Here is a 12,105-nt window from a genome sequence, read left to right on the forward strand (position 1 = left end):
TGTCAGAACTTCTGATCTGCACGAACAACCAGTCTTGCACCAGGACTCGATGTGAGGTCTGCTGAGGTGGAGGCACCTTGATCTCTGAGTTGCCCTGTGCCGGCTCATATTAAGGTAAATACAGTTTCTGCTGGACTTCCTGGAATATTCGGGATTGCTTAGAGGCCCTCATCGCCAACCTTCCAGCCTAGCCGAACCTCTGTTGTTGAAATAAGGATGATTTTCTTTAGGTTTGCTGCCCGCGTTTCTGTTCGTTCCCTCAAGAGATGTTTCTCTTGGGCCATTGTTTCCCATGCTCCTGATAATCAGGCAGGAAATAACAGTGAATAAGGCCAACTTTCGCTTCTGGGGAGCCCATAGCCTGGCAGATTCCCGCCAAGTTGTCTATAAAGAGGTTCTAAGCCCCTTTTCCTCTTTATCCCTAAGATCAAGATTAGATCCGCCAAGCGGGAGAGGGTATCAGGGGTTGAGTGCATGCTTGGCATGCACAAGGTCCTGAGTTCAGTCCCCAGTACCTCCATTAAAAATAAATAAATAAAACCATAATCACTTCCCCACTCAAAAAATTTTTAAAAAATTAATTAAAAATGCTAAAAAAAGAATAATTGAAAAATTTTTTTAAAAGATTAGATCCGCCAAGAGACCTTACTTGGCTACCATAGTGTGAGATGTAATTTTGACATCGTTCCCTAAAACAATTGTAGCCAATCTATTTGAAGAAGATTATTTGGCCAGGAGGTAATTCCTGAAGAGCTGGTCAAAGAATGAGTTTAGATCACCAAATCTGGCAAATAACCTTTGTTGCTCTCATTTACTGGATGAAATGGAACAGAATATAACTGTGAGATTTGTGTAGTGGAATTAGAATGATTAAATTCTCACACTTCATTGATGATACTATTTGGAAACTCCAGTGTTAACAATTTGTATGTAGGGAAAATAGGCTCAACTCTAGAGTTTTGAGCGAGAGTCTATAATTTTAGGGTAAGAACCTTGCAGTAACATAACAGAGGGGTTCGTTCATCTTGCAGGAGACCAAGGAGGCTTAAGGGGCAAAGAATTAAGAAGGTCCTGCCTGTGCATTTCCCGGCGATGACTGACCCAGAGTGCGTGGTCTCCTTGTTACAGATGACAGTTACCAGTGACACGCTTGCTTTCCTTATGTTCTTGATTTGATGGAAGGTTGAGTGAAAATAAAATCGCCCTGATGCAGATGTATTGGGAATGGCTAGTCTAAATAAGTGAATGTCAAAAGTGCTCTGACATTTTAAATTAAATCCAATTTTTTAGAAGTCTGTGTTCCTTGAGATATGATTTGATAAAGCCTGCAGGCAGGATAATTTGAGTCCATTAATAGGACCTCTGGGGGTAAGGGTATTGCTAAAGTGGTAGAGCGCATGCTTAGCATGCACAAGGTCCTGGGTTCAATCCTCAGTACCTCCGTCAAAAAACAAAACAAAACAAAAAAAGAAAAAAAGAAAAAAGAAAAGAAGGAAGGAAAGAGAGAAAATACACCTTTGTTGTGGGCTCGTTAGTAAGATGGGAGGGAACAAGACTGAATCAAAGCAGATGATCCTGCCCCCTGCCCTTCTCTGCGCCGTTACCCCTGTGTAAATCAAGAGGCAATGTAACACAGGCTCTCGGTTCAGATTCTGGCTTCTCCCCTTGCTAGTTGCATGACCTTATCTAGTTACTTAATGTCTCGGTGCTTCAGAGTTATTAAAATAAAATTGGGATAATATTGTTCCATCATTGCCTGTTGTTATTAAATATGGCCCAGAGAGATCCTGAAATTAGACATGGATGGCAGTTTGTTTATTTCCTTTATGGTTCCAGAAAGGAGTCTTCTGTAAAACTTTGTTCAAGGATCCAAAATCCCACAGTTATTTTGACTATTACGACCTCCTCCTTGTCCCATGCTTTGAAGGTGCTTCAGAGAACTGCTTCCTGAAGTGACTCCGTTCATCTGAACTCTGTGGTGGTCCATCATATCCGCGGTGAGCTTGACTCTTCCTTTCCAGCTCAGGGAAGTCAGCTGGAGTCATTCATCTACTTGTGCAAAGAGGACAGAAACATTCTAGCTCTTGGGTTCATCAGACTGTTCGGGCCTTATATTGGGAAAAAACCTGGCTAGTAGCCAGAGGGGCGGGACGAGGCTTACCACACACGTTGAATGTGTGTCGTTAAAAGCTACAGTGGAAATACAGTGATGTCACCTTTCACCTGTAACTTGCATGCGGCTGGGAACCTCTGAGGCATGGATTTGCCCTTTCTATCCTCCCTGCACTGGTGTCTAGGACCTGTGGCACTTTTGTTTGGTGAGGAAGTCATTTGTAGATAAACAACAAGGTCCATACTGTATAACACAGGGAACTATACTCAGTAACTTGTAACATAACCTATAATGAAAAAGAATATATATCTATGTATGTATAAGCGAATCACTATGCTATGCACCAGAAATCAGCACAACCCTGTAAATCAACTACATGTCAAACAAACAAACAAACAAACAAATAAATGGCTGAGCATGCAAACCCCTCCTCCCCCCAAAAAGAAGTCACTCTTTGTTCTTCGGGTAGATGGGGAGAAGAGGACTCTGTGGTTGAACAGCTTGGAGAAATACCAGTTAAAAAGACAGAATTTTTTTGTTATAAAGTGTTTTAAACGTAGAGGAAAGTGAAAGAGGAGTACAACACCCGTATGCCTATGAAGAAGGTACTGAGCAGGGACGCCAAGGGCCATTTTGAGCTTCTGCGGAGGTGCCTATGGACTGTGGCATGCACATATTTATTGGACTACAGAGCGTTTTTTTCCACCTCTTTCCCTTAGGATACATTTTGGGAAATACTGGGATATAATTATTTTTCTAAATGGGAAATCCATGGATAAGTGACTTATACTTGAGATAAGTAACTAAAACTGCATTATTAAAGAAAGAAATTGTCACACACACAGGGAGAAGGGTTAAAACATTGTTAGTGGGTCATGCAAGCTTTGAAATATTTTCCTCATAAAGCCACTAATGTCTTCAGTATCAAAGTTCTAAAAAAAAAAAAAGGAGTATTTTATGTGTTGAATTTCACTTGTATATCTGTGAATACCACGCTTGTGTGTGAAGTTTAAAAGTCGGTAGAAAACACTACTTCTCTTGGTAAACCAGGCCCCGTGACGAGTCCACTGGGGGAGACAGGAAAGATGAGCGGTGCTGTCATGACAGAATTCAAAGCTGCCAGGGAGCAGAAAATCACGAGGCGCTCAGTTCCAGGCAGGTGTATTTAATGATATGTTTTCCACCTTCAAAGAGAAGAAAGATTGAAAATATCAGAATAGTTTAAACGTAAAGAACATATAAGTTCACTAGGATTGACATGTGTTCTGTCAACAGCAGTATGAAAACTGCAAATAAAAGGGGTAAGCATTTGTGAACGCTCAGTTCCTTTACTGGATATTGTTCAATATTTATTTCAGTATTATTCAACATTTAATGCATTATAATTTATAAAGGGCTCTCATAGCTAACTTGGCAATCTTGGAAGGTGGAAAAGAAGCCCCAGAGAATGGGGCAGTTTCTGGAAAAAAAATTTATATATACATATATATTTATATAAGGTAATTTTTCACCAAATGACATATTTATCAAACATTTCAAAAAACATTAGGGACCAACAGATTTAAAAAATAATTGAAATTGTTACCTAAGCAACAGTGGAAATTTAAGAAGAGAATGGCTTTGTTTTGGAGTAAATTTTAAATTAAAACAATGTGAAATATAATTTTCATGGTTTGTCATAAACACTTTCATGTAGTTTCAACATGATGTTTTACAAGTCAGTGAAAAGTGCTTGCTGAAGAACAAACCTCACTAATATCTATTAATTTGGGTTAGGATCCCGAGTTTAATATTTTTCATGTTTTTTTAACATTTTTTATTGATTTATAATCATTTTACAATGTTGTGTCATAAGTAATATTTTTTAAATGTAAGCTTTTGACAATGTTTTCAATTAGCAGGTTCACGTACAACACAAAACTGGTTTAATGAAATGTTAGAAAAGTAGTAGCAATATTAGAATAAAGATCTTAGAACTTACAAAAATGAATACGGGAAGAATATCTAAAGGAAAAAGTCTTTTTCATCAAATATTACTTGTAGTAAAAATTATCTCAGAAAAGGGAGGAAAATGGCCCCCTGACCCTACATGAGTGCTGAGCACGATAGCATCTTAGCGTGGGAAAGAGGTGGTTGACAATAAGGGAGGAGCCGCTGGAAGGTTTGGAATGACCCAAGGTAGGATTTATGGAAGGGGAGCAGGGCCTGCTGTTTGCATTTCCAGTACGTGGGCGTCTGGTAGGTGTTTAAAGGGTTCTAAAAATGTGCTCTTAGCCATCTGTTGGTGACCGCAATTTTTTTTCCAGCTCTTTATTCTTCATCTAAAGGAGATTTCTATTCAAATAGGTCTTTCTCTCAACTCCCTGTATTGATTTTTGTCACTTGAATTTTTCTTGCAATCTAGCAGAGGTGATTTGAGAAAATTATTTTTACTTTAAAAACTGTAATAGAAACAATGTACTTTTCATTGTCAGTAAACTATACCTATCTTTATGTGTTAAAATTGAGATACCTCCAAATTCCGTGACAAGTTAAGGGTTTGATTGTTTAAAAAATTTGCTGGGGGGGCGGGGGGGGGGTCACAATTTCATTCAATCCTGTGGTGGTTTCATTCAACAACTATTCACTCAGCTCCCACTCTTTGTCAGCTCCAAGGACACAGGAGAGAAAAGACTTGGGACGGGCTCCCGCTCACACTCTAGTTAGAGAGACAGACAGTAAGCTTTGTGGATGGTTGTGCGTTGCTGAAACAAGAATGCATGGAGGAATAAAAGATTTCTGTTGGAGAGGAGGGATCAAGAGTTCTGTCTTAACTATGTCAAGTTTGAGATGCCTGTTGGACCCCTGTATGGAGATGTCAAGTTGTCTGGAGGTCAGTGGAGAAGACGGAACTGGAGACAGAAATCAGAAGTCCTGGGCACATGGACAGTACTTCAGGTAGGGGGACTGGGTGGGAGCACCCAGGAAGCAGTGTAGGTAGAGAAGGGCGCGTGCCTAGGACTGAGCCCTGGGACACTTCAAATGTAATGCTCCGACTCTGTTTCTCTGTCTCAGCAGCTTTATTATGGTATAATTCACATAATGTACCACGTAACACTCCCTTTTATAGCACGCAAGTCAGTGTTTGTTAGTATGTTCACAGAGTTGTATAGCCATCACCATAATCTAATTTTGGAGCATTTTTGTCACCCTCTAAAAGAAACCCTGTCCCCATGAGCAGTCACCCCTCCATACTCCTTTGCATGCGGCTGTATTAGTGTTGTTACACTTTATTTTTCAGGACCAGTAAGTCTCCATACATTCATTGTGCTTTTTCAGGAAGAAAAGGAGGCAGGAGGAAGAGGAGGGTTAACATGTGTTAGAAAACAGCCAGAGGAGGGAGGAAGAATCCAGGACAGCCAAATCAACTGTCTAACGAATGTGCCCCAAAGATGAGGTCACCACGGCCCCAGGGAGTCCGGTCTCCTGCAGTTCAGGAAAAAGGGGAAAGGAATCGGAGGAAGGACACAGACAGGTCTCATTTCCCGCCTGTATTCTCTCCCTTCTTGTAAATTCCAGTTACAACTTTGCTCTCTGGCTGTCAACATGGAGTTGAATTAACATCCAGTCTACATCCTGTTAGATAATCTTGTGTCCACTGTGACATCAGCGGAAGAGTCCCTGAGTGCATTGGATAGACGTTCTTTCCTTTCTCAGTCTCCCACTCCTGAGTTGATCTGTGGAAGCCCCTCCCCCTGCTGCCCAGCCCTTATTTTTCTCTTAGGATTTGAGGCTCATACACATACTTGGTCCACACAAAGATGGCAGTGTCAGTGTTTGACGTGATCACAACCTCAACCCTAGGGATACAGGTTGGAAATGAGGTCTAGAGAGCTCCTAGTTCATTCAGGTTTTACACAAGTCTTCTAGGATTTAGAGTCATCCCAAGAATTAAATCTGTGTATGTGTCTTGTTGCTTGTTTTGGCTAAAGGTGGGACGGAATCAAGTTTTCAGGACGGAAGATCTTGTCCAACATAGGAAGTAAGGGAAGGAGCAGGATGAGGGAGTGGGTAAGGAACTCCCGCTTTGTGCAGAGTGGCACTGAGCTTAAGATCCTCTTGCCTGGTGCAGACTCTTTTGGTCCAAAAAAATGCTTTGGTTATTTTTCTTTCAATACAAAAAGAAATGCAGAAACAGTAAACACCCCAAAACAACATGAGAAAGACCCACACGTTATATTTACACAAACTAGATCACATAGCAGGCACCCAGCCAGCAACTTGTGAAGTCCTCCAAAGCTTGGATAAAGCCGAAAACTAGAGGGAGGATGATCTGGGAGGACAGGACCCAGGATCATACACCTCACCCGCTGTGTTCTGTTACATGTGCTGTATTTCAGCGCACGGTGCTCAGCGAGGTAGTTTTGTGTTGCTCTCACACATTGTCAGTAGAGTCCCCATTTCTCCATTAGTTACCCGGACACTCTTATTACCCCTACAGCAGGGGACACTGGCCCTGGAACCACAAGGAAGCTCTTGTTTAGAGGACCATCTGGAAGCCGCACAGAAGTACAGAGCTTTGAAAGGTTAAGGATTCTAATTTTGTTCCAAGTATACATCCCCGGCAGCAGGAGAGGAGTACAGAGGTCTCATTCTTAAAATCTTGCTTACCTAACACTGTCTTGAGATTTTTATACATGCAAGAGTGTGTATGCTTACACACACACACACACACACAAACACACAAGCCTGACTCTGTTTTCACTCAGGCCTTTTTGCCAACTGAGACCTTTTGTAACCTCTTTGGGTCACATTCCTGTTCAGGGCTCATTTCCATTCGTCCAGTTGAGAGGTAAGTCAAAGTTGTTCTTTAGGGTAAAATCATCCCTGCTCTGCAGACCTGGAGCTGCTGACTTATCCCCGAGGACACAGTGCAGAGATGAGGGCCCCTGCGAATAATGTATTCAAAAACACAAAATCAAAAGAGCTACATTAAGGAAAAAGGAGGGAAAAAATGTACTTAACAAACATCATTCATACGCAGCTGGTACTGTTGGCCTCCGGAGGGGACGCGTGACCCAAGTCAGAGTTATGAGCAAGTGAAGCTGTAGTAGATCAGGATGGCTGGGGCGCGAGCCTCGGGCAGCAGACCTGCAGCTGTGACCCCAGCACCCTTTTTTCTACTATCATTATCCATAGCTTAGGGTAGTTCCTAGCACCCTGCGCCAACAGTGGGTCACGGAGGAGACAAGACAGGGGAGAACCCTGCCCTGCCTTGAGAGAGTCCCTCCCACGCAAAGTAGTGGCTTCTCGAGCCTGTAAACCTGGTCTTACGTGTTATCATTTTACTTCAGCAAAGGAAATTTATCCGTCTTCGAAAGGAAAACGGCTTCCCTATCCAGACCACTTTCTAGCCCTAGAACCTAAACTCTGTGATCAGAGATAAAGAACAGCACCTCAGAGTGTTAAAGGAGTCAATTTATTAAGAAAACGTAAAATCCAAACTATTTATACATATATAATGCAGCCTCAAAATGTATGAAGCAAAAGCCTACAGAACCAAAGGGAGAAATAGACAAATCTACAATTATAGCTGAATATTGCAATTACTCTCTCAATTATTGATGGTTGGTAGCAAAAAATATAAGAATATGGACTACTTGAACAATATTGTCAACCAACTTAACCTAGTTAACATTTCTAGAACACTACACTGAATAATTGAAAAATAAATACTCCTTTTAATTGTATAATAAATATTTATGGACATACACTATATACTGGAGAGGGGGGAGCTAAGTCTCAGTGAATTTCAAAGGATTGAAATCAAACAGAGTATATTCTTTGACCACAATGGAATTAAATTTAAAAATCAGTTTAAAAAGGTAACTAGAAAATCCCCAAATATCTGAAAATCAATTAGTATTCTTCTAAATAATCACTTGGAAGAAAGAAGAAATCACAATGGCAATTAGAAAAGAGCTTTAATTGAAAATTAAAATGCATCCTATTAGAGTTTGTGGAAGTTAAATCACTGCTTAGGGGGAAATGTATACCTTTGAATCGGTGATTTAATCTTCCATCCAAAGAAGCTAGAAAAAAAAGAGGAAGGGAATAAAAAAGATATGATGGGAAATCAATGAAATAAAAAATAGTAAACAATAGAGAAAATCTGTGGAACCAAAAGCTGATTTTTTTTTAGAAGATCAAATTGATTAACTCCTAGCTATACTGATTTTAAAAAGAGAAAGAAAGCACAGATCACCAATATTCAGAATGAAAGAGGATGTCACTACAGATCTACAGATAATTAGGATAATTTTAAAAAAGGATACTTAGGACATATTACTTTATGTTAATAGAGAACTTTATGCCAGTGCACTTGACAACTTGGCTGAAATGGGCAAATCCCTTGAAAAACATATAATTAACAAAACTGACTGCTAGAAGTAACAGGATGTTTGAATAACCTACTATCTGTTAAAGGAATGGAATTTATAATTGAGAACTTTTGCACATGGAAACCTCCAGGCCTGGATGCTTCCCCAGTGAAATCTATCAGATCCTTAAGGAAGACAGATGTAACACTAATCCTACAAAAATCTTTATCAAAAAAGAGGAAATCTCCCCAATAAATGTTATGGGGCCCACATAGCCCTGGTACAAAAACCATATAATGACATTACAAATAAAGAATGTTACAGACTTTCATATGTACATAGACACAAAAAATACTAAAGAAGATATTAGCAAATCAGATCTAGTTGTGTAAAAATGGATAATACATTATAACCAAAATTTCTCTCTTTTTTTCCTTCCAGGAATGTAATTTTGGTTAAATACTTGAAAATAATTTGGTATGATTAACTATATTAGTTAACGTTGAAAGGGAAAAGCCACGTGATCATCTCAATAGATGCAGAGAAAACAAAGTTTAACACCTATTCATGATTTAAAAAAAAGGAAACCTCTCCACAGACGAGAAGTAGGATGGGAATTCTCAAACTGACAAAGTGCATATGTGAGAAACCTGTAACTGACATCGCACTTAGTAGCAAAAGGTCATTTCTTCCACCAGTATCAGGAGCAAGACAAGGATGTGTGCTCTAACCCCTTTATTTAACATTGTGGTTGATGTTTTGCCAGTGTGATAAGGCAAGAAAAGTAAGTGAAGGCATAAAGATTAGAAAAAAAGAAAGTAAAACTGCCTCTATGTGCAGATAATATGATCGTCTACAGAGATACTCCTAAGGAACAGCACAACTGCTAGAAGTGATCAGTGCACTTAGCAAGGTTGCAGTGTACAAGGTCAGTTGACAAAAATCGGTTGTATGTACTACATTCAAAAAAAAGGAATTAAAGAAATGTTTACAGCGGCATCAAAAACTAAATACTCCGGGATAAAATTAATGAAAATGTGTTAAAAAAAAGTGTGAAGTCTATTAGACATTGACGGGAGTAAGTAAAGAAGACCTAAGTAGGTTAATTGATAAACCGTGTTTATTTGAAAACTCAATATGGTTAGGATGTCAGTTCTCCACAAATTGTTGTATAGGTTTAACACCATCCCAATGAAAATCTCTATGGGACTCTCTGTAGAAATTCACAAGCTAATAGAAATTGTCTATGGAAATGCAAAATAACTACAATACGAAAATAAGAACACAATTGGAAGACTTTCTCTGCTTGATTTCAGGACTTAACTATAGGTGGCAGTTATCCAGACAGCGTGCTGCTGGCGCTACAGACAGAAAGGTAGATTCCTGCAACAGAAGCAGAGAAACAAAAAGTAGACCTACACACAGATGGTTCAACAAAGGCACCAAAGAAATTAAATGGAAAAGTCTTTTCAGCGAATGGTCCTACAAAGATTATCCATATAGAAAGAAAAGAAAAAAACCTCTACCCCTACCATACACCATACACAAAAATTAATTCAAAATGGATCATAGGTATAAATATAAAACCTAAAACTTATAAATCTTCTTGAAGAAAACAGAGGAGAAAAATCTTTGCAATGTTAGGATAGCCAAAGATGTTTTAGACAAGAAGACACTAACTATAAAAGAAAAAATAATTGATGAATTAGACTTTATCAGATTGAAGTATGTATGACCATCAAAAGACACAATTAAGTAGATTAGTAACTGAATAAATTTTCTCTGCCATTACTTTTATCTGGGAATATCCAAACATTGCGTTCATTTCATGGCTACCCTGTACCAGCCACTTTGCTGAGTGCAGAGATTATACTGTAGAACAAGAATGATGTAGTCCTCAAGGAACATTCCATTTAGTGGGAGAAACAGACAAATAAATAATAACAATATGAAATGACCACTGCAAGGATGGTGAAAGCATAAAGTTAATATTACAGTTTTAATTTTACAAATGTGGAAACCTGGCACTGGTTAATAATTTGCTAAGTTGCAAAGCCAGTGTAATCTCATATTTGCTGACTCCTATTCTCCCCACTGCCCTCCACCTTTTTTTTTTCTCTTGTTGTTCTAAGCAAAGAGAGTAGAATTTTAAACTTAAGCTTTGTTGGCCAGGATCAAGTAGCAAGTGATATTCATGCTTTTAGTTTACTAAGAAGAGAAGTGGAATCGAATTGTATCTATGTAAAGAAATTCCATTTCAGTGTTGCTGTTTCAAAGCCTTGTTTTAAGATTAGTTTTTCAGACTATGATACCAACATCGAAGTTAGGTAAAGTTTCTCTAATGGCTCTCTTGCTGTGCAGCACCCAGTGGGTTGCAGAGGAGAGCTCTGTTCAGGCAGCCCCTCTCATCTTTCCTTTGCTCAGTAGTTTGGCGTTTCTTTTTTAAAAAGTTGGCAGTGTTGACAGGAAGGTACTGGGAAGTAGAAATAGAGAATATAGGACTTGGAGCATATCACTTGGGAGAGAAGACTTTACTGTTTAAAGTAAATGTGTATTGGGAAATGAATGTTTTTGCCCCTTTTTGTCCCCTTGGGTTTGGTGACAGCAGAACATTGACTGTGTCTCGGGTTCTTACAGTGCTTGCACTCTCTAGAGTCATTTCACATACGGTCATTTAGTCATGAGGCAACCATGGCCAGAGGTTAAATGGCTATTTCAAGATGGCTTAATAAATGACTTTGAATCCTTTCGTTGTGATTTCCCCTGTTTTTTTGTTTATCTTACCTGCCATGTGTTGGTCAATTTTCATGTTGATATGTTCCATTATGACTCATTCTTTATTTAGTCTTCTGTTTGCCCATGTCAAACTCCGATACTCATCTTGTTTCCCAGTGACTTTCAAGCCTTCATCATTGTCTCCCCTTCCTCCCCAAAACACCCATTTATTCTGATTTCCTCCATTAGCAAGTAGTACCAGTATCCAATGAAAATACTGGAGTAGGAGCAGGTGCTCCATACATGTTTAAATACATAGAAAATGAAAGAACAAGCATGCCATTGTATAAACATAATGTTGACTTTCCTCTATCACCTTCCTTCTCTGTATCTCATTTACTACCAAGTCATATTTATTTATTTTTATTTTTTTCTACCACTTTTTTCTTCCCTAATAATTACTTTCCTCATTCTTGTGTCCTATAGTATAGCCTACTATAGTATCCTCATTGCTTACTTTTTGCTCCCATTGCCTCCTCATTAAAGTCTGTTTTCCACAAAACTGCTAAAATAACCTTGGTTTTATGTAGCTTTTTCATATCATAGAAGCAGTACTTGTCCTGATAACTCAGAAGTCCCCATAAGAAGAAAGACGGAGCTAATAATCATCTAGAATTCCATTCATCTTTCACGTTGCATTGCATGTCCTTCCAGACCCCAAGAGTGATACCATTCATAGGGGGATCACTTATCTGGCAAACTCTATTCTTGGTGACCGATCTTAAAACAAAAATGTAAGCTAACAACACTTGAGGAGCTGAAATAGATGTAAAAATACAATTCACACTTGTATAATTCAAATCGGAAAACATTTACTTATTGCTGTGGCATACAAAACCCCATGCGAGGCACTTTGGG

At 39.1% G+C, this 12,105-nt stretch overlaps 1 protein-coding gene across 1 annotated transcript in view; it reads left to right on the forward strand.

The window, feature by feature from the left end:
• Window positions 1-12,105, forward strand: part of ZNF704 (zinc finger protein 704) — a 175,383-nt gene that overhangs the window by 7,201 nt on the left and 156,077 nt on the right. The window lies entirely within an intron of this gene.

Source organism: Vicugna pacos, chromosome 29 (assembly GCF_048564905.1).
Source record: "Vicugna pacos chromosome 29, VicPac4, whole genome shotgun sequence".
Lineage (NCBI taxonomy): Eukaryota > Metazoa > Chordata > Mammalia > Artiodactyla > Camelidae > Vicugna > Vicugna pacos.